Source organism: Microcebus murinus, chromosome 21 (genome assembly GCF_040939455.1).
Source record: "Microcebus murinus isolate Inina chromosome 21, M.murinus_Inina_mat1.0, whole genome shotgun sequence".
Lineage (NCBI taxonomy): Eukaryota > Metazoa > Chordata > Mammalia > Primates > Cheirogaleidae > Microcebus > Microcebus murinus.
Genome location: NC_134124.1, coordinates 42,085,915 through 42,096,837, shown reverse-complemented (window position 1 = coordinate 42,096,837; position 10,923 = coordinate 42,085,915). Strand labels below are relative to the sequence as shown.

The following is a 10,923-nucleotide window of genomic DNA, read 5'->3' as shown; positions in this document are numbered from 1 at the left end:
GCGGGTGGGGGGAGGGGAGGGGCATACACATCCATTAGGCATGGGGTGGGTGCGCACCGACTGGGGATGGGCGCACTTTGAAGCTCTGACCCGAGGGGGGAGGCTTGGAGAGGGCAAGGCACCCGACCTTAACATTGGTACCCCCACAATACGCTGGAACAACATGAAGTATATGAATAAGAACACAGGGGGGGCCGGGCGCGGTGGCTCACGCCTGTAATCCTAGCTCTCTGGGAGGCGAGGCGGGCGGATTGCTCCAGGTCAGGAGTTCGAAACCAGCCTGAGCAAGAGCGAGACCCCGTCTCTACTAAAAATAGAAAGAAATTAATTGGCCAACTAATATAATATAGAAAAACACAGCCGGGCGTGGTGGTGCATGCCTGTAGTCCCAACTACTCGGGAGGCTGAGGCAGCAGGATTGCTTGAGCCCGGAGATTGAGGTTGCTGTGAGCTAGGCTGACGCCATGGCACTCACTCTAGCCTGGGCAGCAAAACGAGACTCTGTCTCAAAAAAAAAAAAAAAAAAAAAGAACGCAGGAAGGGGGGCACGGGCGTGACATGTCACCTGAATACTTGTACTCCCATCATCTGCTTGAAGAGAGAGAGAAAAGAAAATGCAATCCTAGAGGTAAGAGACACTTTTAAAAAATAATGAATCCGAAGAGAAAAGTAAAAGGAGGCCTGTGGAGCAGGTCTGGGTGTGACTCCGGATCCCCCAACATCAGGTGCCACCACCAAAGATTCCTGCGTGTAGCCCATAGAACCCCAAAAGCAACCGGGACGAGTTCTGGTCACATACTCCCTCAAAATGACATCCTGGCCTTCTTCTGGAACTCCCTCCCCTCTCAGACTCTCAAGGTTTCCTCCAGCGTGTCGGTTCCCACAGAGCAGACCTTTGGTCTGAGACCTGACAGTCCAGATGCCACGCATGCTGCCGCGTAGCGGCGGTGTCGGGGCTTGGGACACAGAGGAGGCCCCACGGTGCGGGCTGGGGCGCCAGGCACCGCGCGGGCGCTGAGGGTGGGGGTGACCCCCACCCCGGGCCGCCGCCGCGCTCCCAGAAAAGGGGACAGAACAAGAGGCCAAAAAAAAAAAAAAAAAAAAAAAAGCAGCAGCCTGTGGCACCCGGTATTCCCAGGCGGTCCTCCCATCCAAGTACTAACCGGGCCCGACCCTGCTTAGCTTCCCAGACCAGACGAGATCGGGGGCGTTCAGGGTGGTGTGGGCCCTAGACGGCGGCGGAGGGCGCCCCTGCCCCGCTCAAGAAGCCGAGCCTCCTCTGGGCTTCCCCGCCGCCGCCTCCCGCGCCGGGCCGGGCCGGTTGAGTTCCCCGGCCGGGTCCCGCGGGCTCCCAGGGACGGGGGTGATGGGCGGGGCGGGGCGGGGCGGGGCGGGGGCTGTCTCTCTATACACACACACACACACACACACTCACACTCACTCACACCCACACAAGATGCGCCTCCACGGCTGGACTCGCCAAGGTGGAGCCCTCCAGCCCCCCTCGTCTCCTCGCCCGGCCTCCTTCACCTACCCGCTGCCCACCCCCAGCGCGTCGCTGCCTGCCGCTGACTGCGCACGCGCGGGACGCTCGCCCTTTGACCCCAGCCAGGGGCCGCCCTCCCCCACAACCCCTTTCAGCTGCGCCCGCCCCCCTAGCCCTGTGGGTGGGCTGCCGCCTATTCCCCCGGGCCAGGGCTGGGGCACAGCCAGTGTAGGGCGCTCTCTCTTGGGGATGTGTCCCATGGGTGGGGTGGGGTGGCGTGGTTTGGGGGGCGCTGAAGAAATCAGTCCCCTCCATCTCCTACCTCTGGAAAACGCCCAAGCCCGTGGAGAACTGCCGGCACCGCTTCGTGGGGGCCGGGACCCTCCTCCGTGTCCTCCTGTGGCCCAGTCCAAGGGGCCTGGGCCTGGCCAGGGCTGCATTGGACCCCGACCACCCTGGCGTGTGGACTCGCTAAAATCGGCCATTAGATATTGGATTCCAGCTTCCTGGAGGTCATTTCACTAATGAGTGCACCGGAAAGAGTTTCCTAATCCATCTGTGAGGGTGGCAACTGAAAGAGAATTTGAAAGCTGACAGAATAGGCGAGGGAAGGCATAGGAGATTTCCACACCCAGCAAGGAAGACTTTCCCGAAATGGAAGAAAGAAACGAGCAAACAGAGACACCGGTAGCCCGCCCGGAAAAGAGTCTGCCCCTTAGAGAAAGCACCCTGACCAGGTTCACCCCGTGGGTGGGTGGCGAGCTAGCGGCGTTCAGAAGAGCGAGGCCCGCAGTCTGTGCGGAAGACACCTGCGCTCGGGTGTGTGTGGCGGCGCGATTCACAAGCAGCTCTAGACGTTAAACCAAGGAGAAGCCAGGGAGTTCCCAACGCCCCAGGTGTCCTCAGCCCACGACTGGCTGCTGTGGGAATGCGAAGCCCGGCTCCTTGTCTCAGAGCGGGGTTCCCAGGAGGATCAGGCTGAAGCTGGACTCGGCCTCAAAGTGTCCCCTCGCATGGCCACCCCCTTCCCCTTCCTGCTCCTCTACTCCTGGTGCCCCTCCATCCAGGGGCCAGACCTTAAAGAGTCACCGCAAGAGAATCCTGGTCCCAAAGGAGCCTTCTGGGGGACCGGTGCTGAGAGAGGTTGTGGGCATGGCCCGCTGGGGCTCTGCCCGACCCAGGGCTGAGAGATGCCACCTCCCAGCTCTGGGTCCCTGCAGGAAGTGTTGGCAAGCACAGGGCCGGTCCTCCAAAGGCCCAGGTGCAGGGAGCCCAGGCCAAGCAGCCTGTGGAAGAAGCCACTTGCCGTGCTACCCCGGGAACAGGACTGCAGGCCCCGGCCCTTCCCACCTCCTCCTCCTCCTCCTCCCTCCTCCCCCCCCCCGCCCCCCCCCACAGGGCACAGGGCTCAGAGACACCTCAGACTCTTGCTACCCAAAGTGCAAAGGGCATCAGTTGCTCCTCCAACCCCCCCGCCCAGCAGACCACGTTGTCCAGCCAGCCCCCGGGCCTCCCTGGGGTGCCCAGCACAAAAGTGCAGACACCCACCGGACCCTCAATCTCAGTTTTCGGATGTTTTTGCCACTCTAAGGACCGCAGGCCAGCTGGGCCTTTCGGGCAGGACAGAGAGCCCCGGAATCCGACGTGGAGAGCTGCGTGTACGTCCCCATCAGGAGGCGGTCCCCACCTCCGCGGCTCTCCCCTTGCGGGGAGCGGCAGCCCAGCCGGCAGCCGCAGGGCCTCAGGGAAGACACCAGGCTGGGCCCCCGCGGCACAGCGGGGGCACGTCCCCCGCACTCACGCGACTTAGGGACGGCTGCTGGAGACTGCTGCGGCCACCCTGCTGCCGGGTTTCTGGTGGGCTTCCTGGAAGCAGCGTCCACACCAAGCCCTTGGAAGGCCCAGGCGACGGAGGAGCCGGTCAGGCAGGGGCCCAGGACGGTGAGAGGCCGGGCGGGCGGGAAGGAGCATGTCAGGCAGGGGCAGAGGACGGTGACAGGCCGGGCGGGGAGGAGCCGGTCAGGCGGGGGCCCAGGACAGTGACGGGCCTGGCCGGGGAGGAGTGCGTCAGGCAGGGGCAGAGGAGACGGGCTGGGTAAGGGTTAGGGTGACAGTTAGGGCACAATTCACAATCGCAAAGACGTGGAAGCGACCCGAGTGCCCATCCATCCAGGAGTGCATCAATAAAATGTGGCGCGTGGACACCACGGAGTGCCATTCGGCTGTGAGGAGCAGCGGTGAGAGGGCGCCTCTCGTGTTCTCCTGGCCAGAGCTGGAACCCGTTCCAGTAGGCCAGGTATCCCAAGAATGGACACACGAGCACCACGTGAGCGCGCTCACCAGCAAATTGGTACGAACGGATGGACGCCTAAGTGGACAGAGAGGAATCACCTTCATCGGGTGGGTGTCGGGCGGGTGGGGGGAGGGGAGGGGCATACACATCCATTAGGCATGGGGTGGGTGCGCACCGACTGGGGGATGGGCGCACTTGAAGCTCTGACCCGAGGGGGGAGGCTTGGAGAGGGCAAGGCACCCGACCTTAACATTGGTACCCCCACAATACGCTGGAACAACATGAGAGGTATATGAATAAGAACACAGGGGGGGCCGGGCGCGGTGGCTCACGCCTGTAATCCTAGCTCTCTGGGAGGCCGAGGCGGGCGGATTGCTCCAGGTCAGGAGTTCGAAACCAGCCTGAGCAAGAGCGAGACCCCGTCTCTACTAAAAATAGAAAGAAATTAATTGGCCAACTAATATATATAGAAAAACACAGCCGGGCGTGGTGGTGCATGCCTGTAGTCCCAACTACTCGGGAGGCTGAGGCAGCAGGATTGCTTGAGCCCGGAGATTGAGGTTGCTGTGAGCTAGGCTGACGCCATGGCACTCACTCTAGCCTGGGCAGCAAAACGAGACTCTGTCTCAAAAAAAAAAAAAAAAAAAAAGAACGCAGGGGGGAGGGGGGCACGGGCGTGACATGTCACCTGAATACTTGTACTCCCATCATCTGCTTGAAGAGAGAGAGAAAAGAAAATGCAATCCTAGAGGTAAGAGACACTTTTTAAAAATAATGAATCCGAAGAGAAAAGTAAAAGGAGGCCTGTGGAGCAGGTCTGGGTGTGACTCCGGATCCCCCAACATCAGGTGCCACCACCAAAGATTCCTGCGTGTAGCCCATAGAACCCCAAAAGCAACGGGACGAGTTCTGGTCACATACTCCCTCAAAATGACATCCTGGCCTTCTTCTGGAACTCCCTCCCCTCTCAGACTCTCAAGGTTTCCTCCAGCGTGTCGGTTCCCACAGAGCAGACCTTTGGTCTGAGACCTGACAGTCCAGATGCCACGCATGCTGCCGCGTAGCGGCGGTGTCGGGGCTTGGGACAAGAGGAGGCCCCACGGTGCGGGCTGGGGCGCCAGGCACCGCGCGGGCGCTGAGGGTGGGGGTGACCCCCACCCCGGGCCGCCGCCGCGCTCCCAGAAAGGGGACAGAACAAGAGGCCAAAAAAAAAAAAAAAAAAAAAAAAGCAGCAGCCTGTGGCACCCGGTATTCCCAGGCGGTCTCCCATCCAAGTACTAACCGGGCCCGACCCTGCTTAGCTTCCCAGACCAGACGAGATCGGGGGCGTTCAGGGTGGTGTGGCCCTAGACGGCGGCGGAGGGCGCCCCTGCCCCGCTCAAGAAGCCGAGCCTCTCTGGGCTTCCCCGCCGCCGCCTCCCGCGCCGGGCCGGGCCGGTTGAGTTCCCCGGCCGGGTCCCGCGGGCTCCCAGGGACGGGGGTGATGGGCGGGGCGGGGCGGGGCGGGGCGGGGGCTGTCTCTCTATACACACACACACACACACACTCACACTCACTCACACCCACACAAGATGCGCCTCCACGGCTGGACTCGCCAAGGTGGAGCCCTCCCAGCCCCCCTCGTCTCCTCGCCCGGCCTCCTTCACCTACCCGCTGCCCACCCCCAGCGCGTCGCTGCCTGCCGCTGACTGCGCACGCGCGGGACGCTCGCCCTTTGACCCCAGCCAGGGGCCGCCCTCCCCCACAACCCCTTTCAGCTGCGCCCGCCCCCTAGCCCTGTGGGTGGGCTGCCGCCTATTCCCCCGGGCCAGGGCTGGGGCACAGCCAGTGTATGGGGCGTCTCTCTCTGGGGATGTGTCCCATGGGTGGGGTGGGGTGGCGTGGTTTGGGGGGCGCTGAAGAAATCAGTCCCCTCCATCTCCTACCTCTGGAAAACGCCCAAGCCCGTGGAGAACTGCCGGCACCGCTTCGTGGGGGCCGGGACCCTCCTCCGTGTCCTCCTGTGGCCCAGTCCAAGGGGCCTGGGCCTGGCCGGGGCTGCATTGGACCCCGACCACCCTGGCGTGTGGACTCGCTAAAAATCGGCCATTAGATATTGGATTCCAGCTTCCTGGAGGTCATTTCACTAATGAGTGCACCGGAAAGAGTTTCCTAATCCATCTGTGAGGGTGGCAACTGAAAGAGAATTTGAAAGCTGACAGAATAGGCGAGGGAAGGCATAGGAGATTTCCACACCCAGCAAGGAAGACTTTCCCGAAATGGAAGAAAGAAACGAGCAAACAGAGACACCGGTAGCCCGCCCGGAAAAGAGTCTGCCCCTTAGAGAAAGCACCCTGACCAGGTTCACCCGTGGGTGGGTGGCGAGCTAGCGGCGTTCAGAAGAGCGAGGCCCGCAGTCTGTGCGGAAGACACCTGCGCTCGGGTGTGTGTGGCGGCGCGATTCACAAGCAGCTCTAGACGTTAAACCAAGGAGAAGCCAGGGAGTTCCCAACGCCCCAGGTGTCCTCAGCCCACGACTGGCTGCTGTGGGAATGCGAAGCCCGGCTCCTTGTCTCAGAGCGGGGTTCCCAGGAGGATCAGGCTGAAGCTGGGACTCGGCCTCAAAGTGTCCCCTCGCATGGCCACCCCCTTCCCCTTCCTGCTCCTCTACTCCTGGTGCCCCTCCATCCAGGGGCCAGACCTTAAAGAGTCACCGCAAGAGAATCCTGGTCCCAAAGGAGCCTTCTGGGGGACCGGTGCTGAGAGAGGTTGTGGGCATGGCCCGCTGGGGCTCTGCCCGACCCAGGGCTGAGAGATGCCACCTCCCAGCTCTGGGTCCCTGCAGGAAGTGTTGGCAAGCACAGGGCCGGTCCTCCAAAGGCCCAGGTGCAGGGAGCCCAGGCCAAGCAGCCTGTGGAAGAAGCCACTTGCCGTGCTACCCCGGGAACAGGACTGCAGGCCCCGGCCCTTCCCACCTCCTCCTCCTCCTCCTCCTCCTCCCCCCCCGCCCCCCCCCACAGGGCACAGGGCTCAGAGACACCTCAGACTCTTGCTACCCAAAGTGCAAAGGGCATCAGTTGCTCCTCCAACCCCCCCGCCCAGCAGACCACGTTGTCCAGCCAGCCCCCGGGCCTCCCTGGGGTGCCCAGCACAAAAGTGCAGACACCCACCGGACCCTCAATCTCAGTTTTCGGATGTTTTTGCCACTCTAAGGACCCGCAGGCCAGCTGGGCCTTCGGGCAGGACAGAGAGCCCCGGAATCCGACGTGGAGAGCTGCGTGGAGAGCTGCGTGTACGTCCCCATCAGGAGGCGGTCCCCACCTCCGCGGCTCTCCCCTTGCGGGGAGCGGCAGCCCAGCCGGCAGCCGCAGGGCCTCAGGGAAGACACCAGGCTGGGCCCCCGCGGCACAGCGGGGGCACGTCCCCCGCACTCACGCGACTTAGGGACGGCTGCTGGAGACTGCTGCGGCCACCCTGCTGCCGGGTTTCTGGTGGGCTTCCTGGAAGCAGCGTCCACACCAAGCCCTTGGAAGGCCCAGGCGACGGAGGAGCCGGTCAGGCAGGGGCCCAGGACGGTGAGAGGCCGGGCGGGCGGGAAGGAGCATGTCAGGCAGGGGCAGAGGACGGTGACAGGCCGGGCGGGGAGGAGCCGGTCAGGCGGGGGCCCAGGACAGTGACGGGCCTGGCCGGGGAGGAGTGCGTCAGGCAGGGGCAGAGGAGACGGGCTGGGTAAGGGTTAGGGTGACAGTTAGGGCACAATTCACAATCGCAAAGACGTGGAAGCGACCCGAGTGCCCATCCATCCAGGAGTGCATCAATAAAATGTGGCGCGTGGACACCACGGAGTGCCATTCGGCTGTGAGGAGCAGCGGTGAGAGGGCGCCTCTCGTGTTCTCCTGGCCAGAGCTGGAACCCGTTCCAGTAGGCCAGGTATCCCAAGAATGGACACACGAGCACCACGTGAGCGCGCTCACCAGCAAATTGGTACGAACGGATGGACGCCTAAGTGGACAGAGAGGAATCACCTTCATCGGGTGGGTGTCGGGCGGGTGGGGGGAGGGGAGGGGCATACACATCCATTAGGCATGGGGTGGGTGCGCACCGACTGGGGGATGGGCGCACTTGAAGCTCTGACCCGAGGGGGGAGGCTTGGAGAGGGCAAGGCACCCGACCTTAACATTGGTACCCCCACAATACGCTGGAACAACATGAGAGGTATATGAATAAGAACACAGGGGGGGCCGGGCGCGGTGGCTCACGCCTGTAATCCTAGCTCTCTGGGAGGCCGAGGCGGGCGGATTGCTCCAGGTCAGGAGTTCGAAACCAGCCTGAGCAAGAGCGAGACCCCGTCTCTACTAAAAATAGAAAGAAATTAATTGGCCAACTAATATATATAGAAAAACACAGCCGGGCGTGGTGGTGCATGCCTGTAGTCCCAACTACTCGGGAGGCTGAGGCAGCAGGATTGCTTGAGCCCGGAGATTGAGGTTGCTGTGAGCTAGGCTGACGCCATGGCACTCACTCTAGCCTGGGCAGCAAAACGAGACTCTGTCTCAAAAAAAAAAAAAAAAAAAAAAGAACGCAGGGGGGAGGGGGGCACGGGCGTGACATGTCACCTGAATACTTGTACTCCCATCATCTGCTTGAAGAGAGAGAGAAAAGAAAATGCAATCCTAGAGGTAAGAGACACTTTTTAAAAATAATGAATCCGAAGAGAAAAGTAAAAGGAGGCCTGTGGAGCAGGTCTGGGTGTGACTCCGGATCCCCCAACATCAGGTGCCACCACCAAAGATTCCTGCGTGTAGCCCATAGAACCCCAAAAGCAACGGGACGAGTTCTGGTCACATACTCCCTCAAAATGACATCCTGGCCTTCTTCTGGAACTCCCTCCCCTCTCAGACTCTCAAGGTTTCCTCCAGCGTGTCGGTTCCCACAGAGCAGACCTTTGGTCTGAGACCTGACAGTCCAGATGCCACGCATGCTGCCGCGTAGCGGCGGTGTCGGGGCTTGGGACAAGAGGAGGCCCCACGGTGCGGGCTGGGGCGCCAGGCACCGCGCGGGCGCTGAGGGTGGGGGTGACCCCCACCCCGGGCCGCCGCCGCGCTCCCAGAAAGGGGACAGAACAAGAGGCCAAAAAAAAAAAAAAAAAAAAAAAGCAGCAGCCTGTGGCACCCGGTATTCCCAGGCGGTCTCCCATCCAAGTACTAACCGGGCCCGACCCTGCTTAGCTTCCCAGACCAGACGAGATCGGGGGCGTTCAGGGTGGTGTGGCCCTAGACGGCGGCGGAGGGCGCCCCTGCCCCGCTCAAGAAGCCGAGCCTCTCTGGGCTTCCCCGCCGCCGCCTCCCGCGCCGGGCCGGGCCGGTTGAGTTCCCCGGCCGGGTCCCGCGGGCTCCCAGGGACGGGGGTGATGGGCGGGGCGGGGCGGGGCGGGGCGGGGGCTGTCTCTCTATACACACACACACACACACACTCACACTCACTCACACCCACACAAGATGCGCCTCCACGGCTGGACTCGCCAAGGTGGAGCCCTCCCAGCCCCCCTCGTCTCCTCGCCCGGCCTCCTTCACCTACCCGCTGCCCACCCCCAGCGCGTCGCTGCCTGCCGCTGACTGCGCACGCGCGGGACGCTCGCCCTTTGACCCCAGCCAGGGGCCGCCCTCCCCCACAACCCCTTTCAGCTGCGCCCGCCCCCTAGCCCTGTGGGTGGGCTGCCGCCTATTCCCCCGGGCCAGGGCTGGGGCACAGCCAGTGTATGGGGCGTCTCTCTCTGGGGATGTGTCCCATGGGTGGGGTGGGGTGGCGTGGTTTGGGGGGCGCTGAAGAAATCAGTCCCCTCCATCTCCTACCTCTGGAAAACGCCCAAGCCCGTGGAGAACTGCCGGCACCGCTTCGTGGGGGCCGGGACCCTCCTCCGTGTCCTCCTGTGGCCCAGTCCAAGGGGCCTGGGCCTGGCCGGGGCTGCATTGGACCCCGACCACCCTGGCGTGTGGACTCGCTAAAAATCGGCCATTAGATATTGGATTCCAGCTTCCTGGAGGTCATTTCACTAATGAGTGCACCGGAAAGAGTTTCCTAATCCATCTGTGAGGGTGGCAACTGAAAGAGAATTTGAAAGCTGACAGAATAGGCGAGGGAAGGCATAGGAGATTTCCACACCCAGCAAGGAAGACTTTCCCGAAATGGAAGAAAGAAACGAGCAAACAGAGACACCGGTAGCCCGCCCGGAAAAGAGTCTGCCCCTTAGAGAAAGCACCCTGACCAGGTTCACCCGTGGGTGGGTGGCGAGCTAGCGGCGTTCAGAAGAGCGAGGCCCGCAGTCTGTGCGGAAGACACCTGCGCTCGGGTGTGTGTGGCGGCGCGATTCACAAGCAGCTCTAGACGTTAAACCAAGGAGAAGCCAGGGAGTTCCCAACGCCCCAGGTGTCCTCAGCCCACGACTGGCTGCTGTGGGAATGCGAAGCCCGGCTCCTTGTCTCAGAGCGGGGTTCCCAGGAGGATCAGGCTGAAGCTGGGACTCGGCCTCAAAGTGTCCCCTCGCATGGCCACCCCCTTCCCCTTCCTGCTCCTCTACTCCTGGTGCCCCTCCATCCAGGGGCCAGACCTTAAAGAGTCACCGCAAGAGAATCCTGGTCCCAAAGGAGCCTTCTGGGGGACCGGTGCTGAGAGAGGTTGTGGGCATGGCCCGCTGGGGCTCTGCCCGACCCAGGGCTGAGAGATGCCACCTCCCAGCTCTGGGTCCCTGCAGGAAGTGTTGGCAAGCACAGGGCCGGTCCTCCAAAGGCCCAGGTGCAGGGAGCCCAGGCCAAGCAGCCTGTGGAAGAAGCCACTTGCCGTGCTACCCCGGGAACAGGACTGCAGGCCCCGGCCCTTCCCACCTCCTCCTCCTCCTCCTCCTCCTCCCCCCCCCGCCCCCCCCCACAGGGCACAGGGCTCAGAGACACCTCAGACTCTTGCTACCCAAAGTGCAAAGGGCATCAGTTGCTCCTCCAACCCCCCCGCCCAGCAGACCACGTTGTCCAGCCAGCCCCCGGGCCTCCCTGGGGTGCCCAGCACAAAAGTGCAGACACCCACCGGACCCTCAATCTCAGTTTTCGGATGTTTTTGCCACTCTAAGGACCCGCAGGCCAGCTGGGCCTTCGGGCAGGACAGAGAGCCCCGG

General features: G+C 62.6%; 3 pseudogenes; all 3 read right to left on the bottom strand.

Moving 5' to 3' along the window:
• Positions 1 to 1,113: 1,113 nt before the first annotated feature.
• Positions 1,114 to 1,233, bottom strand: LOC142863369 (uncharacterized; annotated as a pseudogene).
• Positions 1,234 to 5,012: 3,779 nt separating this feature from the next.
• Positions 5,013 to 5,131, bottom strand: LOC142863339 (uncharacterized; annotated as a pseudogene).
• Positions 5,132 to 8,918: 3,787 nt separating this feature from the next.
• LOC142863338 (uncharacterized) lies at positions 8,919 to 9,037 on the bottom strand (annotated as a pseudogene).
• Between the last annotated feature and the right edge of the window lie 1,886 nt (positions 9,038 to 10,923).